The sequence below is a fragment of the Micromys minutus genome, assembly GCF_963924665.1.
Source record: "Micromys minutus genome assembly, contig: SCAFFOLD_112, whole genome shotgun sequence".
NCBI lineage: Eukaryota > Metazoa > Chordata > Mammalia > Rodentia > Muridae > Micromys > Micromys minutus.
In genome coordinates, this window is record NW_027667875.1 from 189637 (window position 1) to 201531 (window position 11895).

The following is an 11895-nucleotide window of genomic DNA, read 5'->3' on the forward strand; positions in this document are numbered from 1 at the left end:
GGAAACAAAGATAGAGTGAGCCACTGCTCTGGAGCCCCTGCAAGTTCCCTGGTTGCTGACCAAGTCTCTTTGAGCCCCTAGGGGTCCAGGATACTTGAGTCTTTTGAGGTTTTGCCTGTTGCTATGTATTGTAATGCTAAGTTCAAGCCCCTAGTTGCCCAAGAGACATGAATACTCAAGTAGACACAAATGAAGCTATGTGAACTTGCCCCCAAGTTATTTCTGACTGGTGAAAAAGACTCCTACAGCCTCTAGCTGGGAAGAATTGACATAGGCAGGTACTGGTGTTCTGGGCTTGGGGTCAGAGGAGACATAAAGGGGAGAAAAAAAGAACGTGGATAGCAGAGAAAGACACCATTGGCTAGGAGTCAGGAAAGCATTTCTCTGAGGGATGGCCAATTGGAGTTAAGAGCAACCTACATGAAACATTGTAATAACTTGGAGTTAGTGATATGAAAGTAGATTCTAATAGCATATCTGTGCAGCTCTAGTGCTAATTAAGGTGTATTGTAAATAATAAAAGTTGTGTTTTTGATCCAGAAACTGAATGATCAAAGGAAGGATAAAGGCCCCAGTTTGGGATTAAATTCCACAACATAGGTCTTGTGGTGTCCTTAACCTGTCCAGTTTGCTTGAGAATTTCATTTTGAAAAGACAGGAGTGTACAATGTACCAACTTGAATAAGCTTTTGCATTGCTGGTCCTGTTTTCCAATTTGAAATAACTGTATTATTCCTGAAACCTGTTCAAGTTTCCCAAATTGTTCAATTCTCTTCAGCTATGTTTTCAATGTATTCAATGACTGCCTACAGATAAAGACAATTATAATGTAATTGTTAGTTATGTTATGTTCAGTTTTTGTTAAGTGTATCACACATACCCAGAGCCTAGTAAGATAAGTCTTTTCTGTTTGTTTTAGTTTGGTTTTTAAGATAGGAAATCTTTATATAACCTTGGCTATCCTGGTAATCTATCTGTGGATCATGCTGTTCTTAAACTCACAGAGATTCTGCCTGCCTCTTCCTCCCAAGTGCTGGGATTAAAGGCATGCTCCACTACCACCTAGCCCATAAAGGTCTTTTTTCCTTGTCTGGTTAATTATATATTGCATCTCTTAAGTAGTTCCTGTTAGAATTCTTCCAAACTCCACCCCACAATTGCCTGGCACTATAAAAGGGGCTGCTTGCTCCCTCCTCTCTCTTTTGGTCTCTTGTTCTTGTTATCCTCCCTTGCACCATTGTCCCTCCTCTCTCCATCTCCCCTCCCCCACACAGTACTTATCTACTCTTCTACTCTGATTTCTCTCTCTGCCCCTGCTACCCTCTTAACTTCCCTCCCTGTTGTTGTTAGGAAAAGGATAAATAGTGTGTGGAGGGAGGATATGCTCAATGGAGGTGTGGAGAGGCATGAGAGGAAATCACTACCCACTTCAAATGACAGACATTCTAATAAACCTCAATTGACAGAAAAAACATGTTGAGCTGAGAATCCCACAAAGAATTAATGTGAGTCATGAATAAAACAGGAATCTCCAGGCATGAAATAATGGAATATTTATTATTATAATAAACAATATGTGCAACATAAATAAGCAAGTATGATTAATTCATACATTATGCTGAATAGAATTCAAACCAATTAAAACAGGAAAACAGGAGATATTTTAGAAATAGATTGTTCTCAATTGCAAAAAGATGGAAGGATGCATCAACTCAGATGATTCTGTGAGTTTATGCTTGATGCTTTGAGTATTTTTTGGAGGAACTCACTTATTTCTCTACAGACAGGATTTAAACCAAGTTCTAACAAATCCTGCTAGTGTTTTGAAAAGGAGTTGTTGAAAGAATACAAATGAAGAATGAATAAATATGTGGTTACAGGGATTGTAGAATCTAATAAATGAAAAAATTATGGACAGCTAACTAAAAGGGTGGGTCCAGAGGAGACCTCAACCTACTGCAATTGTCTCCTCTGTAAAACACCATAGCATTTAATGGCCTTGTGCCAACAGGTTGTTGCGTATTAACTGCTGAATGAAAGATAGGTTACAAATATCCTCTCAGATACTAGACTCACCTCAGTTCTTATTGAAATAGATTCTAAAGATTTCCTCCAACAATTAGACAAATGTCATCAAGTGAAGACATATCAGGAATCTAAAGATGAAAGCAATACAGATATGCAACTTCATAATCTGAAATGCTGTGCCCTCACCAGGGCCAGCCTGGAGAAATGCAGGAGAAGGTAGCCAGTCAGCAGGACTCCAGTACACCACAGAGAATTCCTTGCTCTCTCAGTTCCTGTACCAGCCTTGCACCTCCAGGATTGCTCAGCCCCTCTGCCCTCATCTGACCTGTGACCAGGAAAGCTGGATGAGGCTAGCTGCTCACCCTGGGGGAGGGGGCGGGTCATCTTCCTCCAGAGTTGGGGGTGGCAGTGACTTCATGGCACATTGCTGGATGGCAAAAGTGGACTCTGTGAGATGTGAGACTGCATTGTTACTATAACAGTCTCTATTGTTGAAATGCTCAAACATAGAGCCAAACAAATCCTAGCCCAAAGTTTGTCCCATTTTTGACACCATTCTGTCTGAAGATAAAATTAATGGCACTTCCAGTAGTTAGTTTAACAGAATCAAAGCAACTCCACATGTAGGTAGTCATATTCATCACCTTCTAAGAAGTGGAATGTGGGTACTGTTAGCATTCCTTCTAAATTCTTGTAAATAAATAAATGCAACTGTCTATTTCCGCAGAATGAGAGCCTGAAAGCCAACTCACTGGACTGAACCCACAGGATTGTTCTCTCTAACTATCCCCATGTCTGTCTTGAAGCTTCTATCCTCCCTACAAATAATCTTCCAGACTGGATGATTCCACTTTGTTCTTTTGAGGGGATTTCTCTTCTAAGCCTCATACAAACCTTAACAGTAAGTTCTGAAGGGCCCTAATGGGCTCTCACCAGCTTTATACACACCTGACTCAGGTCAAGACTAGCCCAAGTATCATCTTCCCTCCTCAGGTCAAGAATAGGCCAAGATCCATTCTCTGTCCACAGTTCCCAGGAGGAGCAGGAACATTCTTGAAAAACTGCAGAATGTACTGATAGTCACTGTTAGGGGAAGGAGGAAGAGAGTGGGGGTCATATGGCCCATGGAGGTGCGGCAATGCCTCTGATTACAAGGATTACAAGGAGCTGCAGTGAGCCTATGAAGTAAAGTCCAGATGAGCTGGGCATGGAGGGGCATTCCTACACACACACACACACACACACACACACACACACACACAGAGTGTTTCTCTGTGGAGTCCTGGCTGCACTGGAACTTGCTCTGTAGATCCCACTGGCCTCAAACTCAGATATCCAATTGAGAGCTGGGATTAAGGGCATGAGTCAACATCTCTTGCCTAGGTAGGGCACACCCTTGATCCTAGCACCCAGCAAACAGAACAAGGTGGGTCTCTGTGAGTTCAAGGCTGGCAGTTCAGGTACAGATATCCATCCTTATTGCCTTCATAAATCTCAAAACAAACAAAACAACAATAACAACAATATGTGTTGGAACTGGGGTTATAACTGAGCGGCAGACGGCTTGCCTGGCATTCAGAAGGTCTTAGGTTTACTCTCCAGTACTGAAACAGAAAGACCTGAGGGAAATGGCAAAGCAGTTAAGAGCACTTACTGCAACTACTTATAAGCCCTGTTCCAGGGGGATGACACCCTTTGACTTCTGAAGGCACTGAAAGACCCCTTCCTGCTTTAGCTGCAATAACGCCATTTCGTGCTAGGCCCAGAGCAGGCAAGGATAAAAAATACTGAAGCAAAAGTGAGCCAGAGGACAGCCCAGTCTCTGTCAGAACAAAAATATCTGCAGTTGACCACCTGGACCAAGGCGAGGACATCCCGCCACACATGTTAAAGCAAGGACGAAAAACAACTCCTTGTCCCAAAGGAGGGGCCAAGGCCGCCCTCCTCTTCTGAGAACTTGGGTCTGTAAGGCTGTGCAGGCTGGGTCGGGGTCCCAGGTGGCCAAGCAAGATACCGGTGGGCGGCCAGCTAGCAATAGACAAAGAACAGAAGACATTCAGACAAGCCCAGCTTTCAGATAAGCTGCAGCCCCCGACTAGAAACCAAGAGTTGTGTCCTTGGAGCCATATGTCTGCCATAGTTCCCACACTTAGATAAGCCCAAGGCAACTATTCTCAGGAGCTGCAGCCCCAGCTGGTATCAAAAGCTGTTTCCTTAGAGCCATGTCCTTGGGCTCACTCCCTGGCCACATTTAAACTAACCAATTAAAACCCTATTGCTATGCTTCTGCTTCTGTACCTTGCTTCTGCCCCCCAAGCCTTATAAAAAGGGGACTGCCCCCTTGTCCGGCGCACAAGTCCTCTGAGAGACTGTGTGCCCACAGGTACCTGTGTAAATAAACCTCTTGCTACTTGCATCCGAAGTGAGTGGTCTCGCTGCTCCTTGGGAGGGGTCTCTTCAGACAGAAGATACCCTCCGGAGGTCTTTCATTTGGTGCGTTGGCCGGGAAACTGATACTCCCTACCCAGGGACCACCGACCCACTATCGGGAGGTAAGCTGGCCAGCCCTTGTTTGTGTTTGTGTCTGATTGTTTGTCTAACTGTCTGCCGCGCAGCGAACTCTGTATTTTCGGTACTTGGCGCCAAGTAATCAGTATCTGTCGGACCTGGAAGGAGCTAACGAGCTCGCACTTCCCCTCCACAGCCCTGGAAGACGTTCCACGGGCATCTGTCTGGTTCCACTGTACGTGGAACTTCTGGGAGACGAGGGATCCAGATCTGGACCCTCATCTGTATGGTCTCCGTCTGACACTTTTGTTAGGACTTGACCCCGCGGCCACGCAGCGTGATCTGTGTTGATCTGTTTTTGTCTCTTGTTTGTTTGTTCAGTATTTGTTGTTACCTTGTTTGAAACTATGGGGCAGGCTGTCACTACCCCCTTGAGCCTTACCCTGCAGCACTGGAAAGATGTTCGAGACACCGCCCATAACCTCTCGGTAAAAATCCGAAAGGGAAAGTGGACCACGTTTTGCTCGGAAGAGTGGCCCACATTTGGCGTAGGATGGCCGCGGGACGGCACCTTTACCTTGATATTATTTCCCAGGTAAAAGCCAAGATCATAGATCTAGGTCCCCATGGTCACCTGGACCAAGTACCTTACATCACCACCTGGGAATATTTTGCCTTATACCCACCTGCGTGTGTTAAGCCTTTTGTCTCTCCTAAGTCCCCTCCTTCCCTGTTTGCTCCGACTCTGCACTCTCCCCTCCATCCGGTCTCCGCCCCCGTTTTACCCTCCCAGTCTTCCCTTTACCCCACTCAGCTACCCAGTAAAATTGATGCCTTGAAGGCCGGCCAGGATCGCACCTCGGAGGAGTTCAGGGGGCGGTGGGGGGGGCGCCACCGCCGCCATCACTGCGGGGGCCGGGTCTCGCACTGCTGCCGCCGCCGCCGCCTCACGCTGCTGAGGTGCTGCGCGTGGTGTGGGGAGGAGGCTTGCATGCAGAGCAGAGGCTGTACGGGGAGAGAACGAGTGCAGGAGAGTGCAGAGGGCCGCGACAGAGCCCAAAAAGGTTGGTGGCTGTAGCAAATCTGCCTGCAGTTGCTAAGCTCCAGTGACCACATACGTGGTGAGGATATAGTGGAAGAAAGACTGCAGGCGGGGGAAGAGGCCAGCATGCCCACACCTCCGGAGCAGCGCGCAGCGGCTCGCTGAGGGGGCGTCCCCACTGGCCCCAGCACCTCCTAGAGGCCGCCCACACCAAGGCGGCCTGAGTAGTGCTGGATGAGTTCAGGGCGCCCACCGAGAAGATGGCGCTGCTAGAGCAGAGCCGCGGGTACATTGAGGAGCTGGAGCTGAAGGCAAAAGAGCGACTGCCCACTATGCCAGAGAACTTTGACTCTGGGAACGCCAGAGACTGCTCGGATTGCAGGCTGGGGTGCACAAAGGTGGCAATGGTAGTGGGGGAGGGCTACGTGGCTGGCAGGCTTGGGGCTGGTCCAATTGAGTCCGCTTAGAGGCAGGAAGAAGGGAGTGACTGACAGTCTATTGCTGGGCTCTCTGGTGGCAGGTCTTAAAGGGGCCACAATTTGGCTTAGATAAAAAAAAAAAAAAAAAAAACTGGGAAAAAAACCGTATGTGTCTGGTAATAGAGATAAAAAAAAGACACTGAGTGTACAATAAAAAATAGACAAATAATAGGGGCAGAGAAAGTGATTAGACAGCAGCAGTCAGGTAGAGAGAAGGACTGAGAAAAGTGACATAAGCAAAGGAGACAGAGAAAGGAGATAGAGAGGAAAAAAAAAGCGAGAAGCAGAGTAAAAAGAAAAGATAGAGAGATCATAGACAAGAGAGAAATTTGACTGAGATTCTGGGCACAGTGATAAAAATTAAGTCTGGCACTAAGAGGGAGCCTCTTGACAAAGATCATTATGCTTACTGTAAATTGCCCCAACAAAAAGAAAAGGGGACACCAGCAACAGGAGCCCTGGACATGTGGCTCCAAAGTTTTAAATATTTATGGACTACCCGAAGATCTGTGGATCTCAGAGTGGGCTGGGTATCCCACTTATTCATTGTAATGCCAGACTGTCCCTGCCCCCTGTTGGGGAGAGACCTCCTGACTAAGATGGGGCACAGATTCACTTCCACTCTGATGAACCACAGGTTAGAGGTCCAGAAGGGAAGCCTGTGCAGGTTCTAACCATCCAGTTGGAGGACGAGTACCAACTCTAAACAGCCTGCCTCAGATCAGACTGACTGGTTGCTGCAGGCATATCCACAGGCCTGGTCGGAGACTGCAGAAGTGAGGGAGGCTGAGAACCAGCCCCCGCCCATATAGAGCTAATAGTCCAGGCCAGCAGTTCGTCAATACCCCATGTTAAAAGAGGCACGAGACGAGATTAAGACACTCATCATTCGGTTACTCCAACAACTTCGTAAGTGTCCACCAGCTTAAAGTGTGCCTCTCCTACTGGTGCGAAAAGACAGTTCAAGATCTCTGAGAGGCAAACAAATTGGTGTAACCTCTTTGATTGAGTCTATTTTAGTTACCCATTAGCCCACCTGGGATGATTGCCAACAGTTACTGCAGGCACTCCTGACTTCTGCTGAGAGACAAAGGGTCTTCTCAGAGGTCTGCAAAAATGTTCCAGGAGATGATGGCCGTCCCACTCAACTACCTAGTGAGGTCGATGCAGCTTTTCCCTTGATCCGACCAGACTGGGACTACCGCACGCCTGCAGGTAGGGGAAGCCTACGTCTTTATCACCAGTTGTTTATGGCGGGTCTCCGAGGGGCAGGTAAGCGCCCCACTAATTTGGCCCAGGTTAAACAAGTACTGCAGGGATCAGATGAGCCACTGTCAGTGTTTCTAGAAAAGCTTAAAGAGGCCTACAGGAGATATACTCCCTATGACCCAGAGGATCCAGGGCAGCAGACTTGTCGATGTCATTCATTTGGCAATCGGCCCCAGACATTAGAGTAAAGTTGCAGAGACTGGACAATCTGCAGGGATTCTCAGTGCAGGATTTGCTTAAAGAGGCAGAGAAAATCTTTAACAAGAGAGAGACGCCAGAAAAAAAAGAAAACATATAGCACATGGAAAAAGAAAAAAAAAAAATAGGGACCTGAGTAAGTTGCTAGTCACCGCCATGCAGAAGACAGAAAGAAAGGGATATAGGAAAAATGAGAGGAGCCAACCCAAACTAGACAAAGACCAATGCGCCTACTACAAGGGAAAGGGGCGACAATCACTGGACCCAAGGGGAGGCCTCTTCATGTCCTCACCTTAAATCTCGAGGACGAATATCGTCTCCATGAACCTGAAGCCACCAAGGAGAACTCACTCAAACCCTGATCTTCAGGACCGGGTAAGCAAGTACCCCCAAGCTTGGGCTGAGACTGGGGGCATGAGACTGGCCAAACAACAGCCACCATTGATGATATCTCTAAAGGCCACAGCCACCCCAGTATCTATCAAACAGTACCCCATGTCTCAAGAAGCTTACCAAGGAATAAGGCCCATATCAAAAGACTCTTAGATCAGGGGATCCCCTGGCGGTCATCTTAAAATCTTTGCTTTTAAATGGAAAGATCCTGAAATGGGGCTATTGGGACAGCTGACTTGGACCCGCTTATCCCAGGGGTTCAAAAATAGTCCCACTTTGTTTAATGAGGCTCTGCACAGAGACCTGGCCGACTTCAGAGTCCAACACCCGACATTAATCCTACTGCAGTACTCATTATCAGGCCCTCCTGCTTAATGCAGACAGAGTGCAGTTCGGGCCCGTTGTAGCCCTAAACCCGGCAACCCTACTCCCCCTCCCTAGAGGAGCAGAGCCCCACGACTGCCAACAGATTCTAGCAGAAGTGCATAGAACCAGACCAGACCTCACGGACCAACCAATGACGAGTGCTGACTTCACCTGGTACATGGATGGCAGCAGTTACCTTGTCAACGGAGAACGGAAGGCTGGAGCAGCCATCACCACCTCAGACCAGGTAATATGGTTAAGTGCCCTCCCAGCAGGGACTTCTGCACAACGCGCCAAACTAATAGCCCTGACCCAGGCACTCCGGATGGCAAAAGGTAAGAGACTCAATGTCTACACCGACAGCCTTTATGCCTTTGCCACGGCCCACATACACGGAAAAATATGCCAGAGGAGGGGGCTACTCACATCAGAAGGCACAGAGATTAAAAATAAGACTGAGATCTTAGACCTCCTAGAGGCCCTCAATATGCCAAAAAGACTGAGTATTATGCACTGCCCCGGCCATCAAAAAGGCAATGATCCAATAGCAAAGGGAAATCGCCTGGCAGATGCCACAGTTCGGGAGGCAGCCATGGAAACAGTCGCCCTGGTCCTCCAAGAAAGAGCGAGCCCTGACGATCCCAGACCTATCCCATGAAAATATCGCCAAGAAGATGTCCACATGCTAGAGAAAATGGGGGCCTCCTATGACCCGTCACTACAATGCTGGGTCTATGAGGGGAAGCCTGTAATGCCTGAAAGCTTGACTTTTGAACTCATCTCTCATTTACACAAACTGACCCATCTAAGTCCTAAAAAAAAAAAAATGCGAGAACTGTTAGACCAAGAAGAAGGGGGTCCCTACCTCTTAAACAAGGGAAGAGCCCTCCAACGAGTGGCTGAAGAATGTCAGGCATGTGCTCAAGTCAGCCCTGGAAAAGCCAAAATAAGACCTAGAATAAGGCCCCGAGGGCACTGGCCCAGTGCTCACTGGGAACTGGACTTTACAGAAGTTAAACCTAGAACATATAGATACAGGTATCTGTTAGTTTTTGTAGACACCTTTTCAAGATAGATCGAGGCCTTCCCAACAAAAACTAAAACTGCCAGGACGGTGGCCAAGAAACTGCTAGAAGAAATTCTGCTCTGGTTTGGGGTACCACAGGTATTGGGTTCTGATAACGGGCCTGCTTTCATCTCCCAGGTAAGTCAGGCGGTGGCTAGGATACTGGGGATTAATTAAAAACTTCATTGTGCTTATAGACCCCAGAGTTCAGGACAGGTAGAACGGATAAATAAAACTATCAAAGAGACCATAACCAAATTATCGCTTGCAACTGGCTCTAAGGACTGGGTTCTCCTCCTACCCTTGGCTCTATACAGAGCCCGAAACACCCCGGGGCCCCACGGACTGACCCTGTTTGAAATTGTTTTTGGGGCACCTACGCCCTTGACCAATATGCTGGGATATAAACTGCCCTCGGGTACTAACCCCCCCTTCTCTAGAAGCTCACTTACAGGCCCTCCAGATTGTGCAGAAAGAGATCTAGAAGCCCCTGGCTGCTGCCTACCAAATCCAGCATAAAGTAGGAGCCCCCCACTTTTTCGGGATTAGAGACTCTGTGTGGGTACGACGGCATCAGACCAAGAACCTCGAACCCCGCTGAAAGGGACCCTACACCATACTGCTCACCACACCAACAGCCCTCAAGGTAGACGGGATAGCTGCTTGGATCCACGCGTCCCACGTTAAACCAGCTGATTCATCCGTCGGCAGGCAGGTGACATAAAAAGTTCAACGCACTCAAAATCCTCTAAAGATAAGACTTTTAAAATAGTCATTCTTCTGTGTCTGATTGGCCGGGGAGGAGGGCAAATTAGCCCCCACCAGGTCTACCAATTAACCTGGCAGGTCATTTCCCAGACAGGAGATATAATCTGGAAAAAGACTAAAAACCATCCCCTTTACACATGGTGGCCCACCTTCACACCTGATTTCTGTAGCCTGGCAGCTGGTTTAGATACTTGAGACATCCCGGGAACCAACCCCGAAACCCTGTTTAGATGCCATCAGGCACTTGTTAGCTCTAGATACCCCACGCCAGGGTGTAGCTCCCAAGCGGCAATAGATAAACTGGCGAGGCAAGACTTCTATGTCTGCCCCAGCGATGGGCGAACTCAAGAGAAGGCCAGACAGTGTGGGGCTCTAGACCATTATTATTGTGCAGCCTGGGGATGTGAAACCACTGGAGATGCATATTAGAGACCCTCCTCGACCTGGGACAAGATTAAAATAATGAGGGGATGGCCAAAAGACGCAATAAGAATCACTTCCCTTCCCCTTAGCATCACTTTCACCGATCAGGAAAAGCTAGCCAGAAAATAGATAAAAAGATACACCTGGGGTTTAAGATGGTACCTGTCTGGGCCCGATCTGGGACTTGTCTTTAAAATTCAGCTCAAGGTAGAGGCGGCTACCAGAGCAGTAGGACCCAATCCGGTACTTACAGAACAAAAACTTCCTTCCCCTCGAGTACCACCTAAGGTAAAGCCTTCCCAAAAGATGACTACCCCAAAAGCAGTTGTCTCCCCTCAACCAACTTCTGACTCCCCTCAACCAACCTCCATTGCCAAAATCCAGAGAGGCACAAGAGACAGACTCCTCAACCTAATATTCGAGGCTTACTTGGCCTTAAATGTCTCCAATCCGGGTAAGACTCAAGAATGTTGGCTGTGCCTAACTTTTAGCCCACCATATTATGAGGGGGTGGTGATCCTGGGAAACTATAGCAACTCCACCAGCGCCCCAGAGACCTGTAACTCCTTTCCTAGCCATAAGTTGACCCTGGCAGAAGTGACAGGGCAAGGATTTTGTTTGAAAATGGTCCCTTTAACTCATCAAGACCTCTGTAATCAGAGCCGGCCACTTGCTGCAGGAAACTACTACTTAGCAGCAGGACCAGGGACCTATTGGGCCTGCAACACCGGTCTAACCCCCTGTGTATCGGCTGCAGCATTTAATCAGAACTCTGAGTTTTGTGTGTTAGTAAAATTATGGCCTAAAGTCACATATCATGAGCCTGAATTTATATACCAACATTTTGAAAAGTTAGTCCGGCCGCGCCGGGAACCAGTGTCCCTGACCTTGGCATTGCTCTTAGGTGGCATTACCATGGGGGGAATAACAGCCGGGATAGGTACCGGCACCACAGCCCTAATACAAACAGCCCAATTTCGAGAATTACAACTAGCCATGCATACAGACTTACAGGCACTAGAAAAGTCTGTCAGCGCCTTAAAAAAGTCTCTAACATTCTTCTCAGAGGTAGTGCTCCAAAACAGACAAAGATTAGATATTCTGTTTTTACAATAAGGAAGACTCTGTGCAGCACTAAGAGAGGAGTGCTGCTTCTATGCAGACCACACTGGATTAGTGAGAAATAATATGGCCAAACTCAGAGACAGGCTCAAACAAAGATAAAAGTTATTTGAGTCTGAATAAAGTTGGTTTAAAAGATGGTTTAACAAGTCCCCATGGTTTAACACTCTAGTTTCCTCCATAATGGGACCATTGTTTATTATTCTCCTAATATTGCTCTTTGGGCCCTGTAT